The 1,107-nt window shown below is 61.3% G+C and overlaps 1 protein-coding gene across 1 annotated transcript in view; it reads left to right on the plus strand.

The window, feature by feature from the left end:
• The first annotated feature begins 800 nt into the window (after positions 1-800).
• MINDY4B (MINDY family member 4B) overlaps positions 801-1,107 on the plus strand; it is a 5,232-nt gene continuing 4,925 nt past the window's right edge. The window contains exon 1 of the mRNA XM_033516777.1: positions 801-915. The gene's annotated coding sequence lies outside the window, so the exon portion shown is untranslated. The remainder of the gene's footprint in view (positions 916-1,107) is intronic.

Consider the following 1,107-nt stretch of genomic DNA (forward strand, 5'->3'; position numbering starts at 1 on the left):
CCCCTCCTGTCCCCTCCTGTCCCCCAGCCAGGACGGAGCAGTGCTGCTGAAGCATCACCCGGAGCTGGGCAGTCCCCGGGGTCGCAGCCCCAGCCCCCCCTGCTCCCCCCGGGCGTGGGCGGCCGCCCCATCTCCCTGGACACGGCCATGGTGAGCTGCCTGCTGAATTAATTATGAGCTGTAATTGAATCCCCTGACGGCTGGGGAGCCTTTCCTGGTGCTCTGAGTGCAGGCTGCATCCTGCTGCCAGCTGAGCAGGCAGTGCAATGGGCATGGATTATTTAGGAGACTCTTAAAGCTGATCGGCAATAATTCTCAGGAGAGAGCCAGTCAAATGACAACAGGCAACATTTCCCTGCTCTTTGGGGCTTGCCTGAAAAACAGCCTCGGGACAAGAGGCAGGATGATGGAATCTTAGAATTGTTTGGCTTGGAAAGGGCCTTTAACACCATCAGTGAGGGATTTCAGCCTGGCCCCAAAAGCACTGCTGCCAGGTGCTGTTGTCCAGCAGTTCTGCAGGTAATGACAGGACAGGCCCCAGAGCAATCTTCCCCAAAACCTGCTCTGTACCCAAATGTCAGTCATTACACGCTACAGCCGAGCTTCAGCAGGGTGGCTGAGTGCTGAATGCAGTCCCTGCACTGAGCTCCAAACATCATCTTTGCTCTGGAGCTGTGAGGGCTGCTCTAGGCAGGCAGTGTGACACTGCTCAGGCTGAGGGCCGAGAGCCCCATGCTCCAGAGCCTCCTGCTGGGATGAGAGGTGTGACCCTGGTGCCTCCTCCTCCTCCTCCAGAGGCTGCAGGAGCTGCTCTTCAGGAGCACGACCCCCCTGTTCAGCCGAGAGTGGGCAGCAGCTCGCTTCAGGTTCCACCCGCCACACTCGGATCTGGCCTACGCTCTGCAGGCAGGAAAGGTAAATGTGTCCCCCAGGGCCTGCCACCCCCTGCCTGGTGTCCCCAGGGCCTGCCACCCCCTGCCTGGTGTCCCCAGGGCCTGCCACCCCTGCCTGCTGTCCCCATAGACTGCCACCCCTGCCTGCTGTCCCCAGGGCCTGCCAACCCCTGCCTGCTGTCCCCAGGGCCTGCCACCCCTGCCTGGTGTCCCC

The sequence above is a fragment of the Parus major genome, chromosome 9 (assembly GCF_001522545.3).
Source record: "Parus major isolate Abel chromosome 9, Parus_major1.1, whole genome shotgun sequence".
Taxonomy (NCBI): Eukaryota; Metazoa; Chordata; class Aves; order Passeriformes; family Paridae; genus Parus; species Parus major.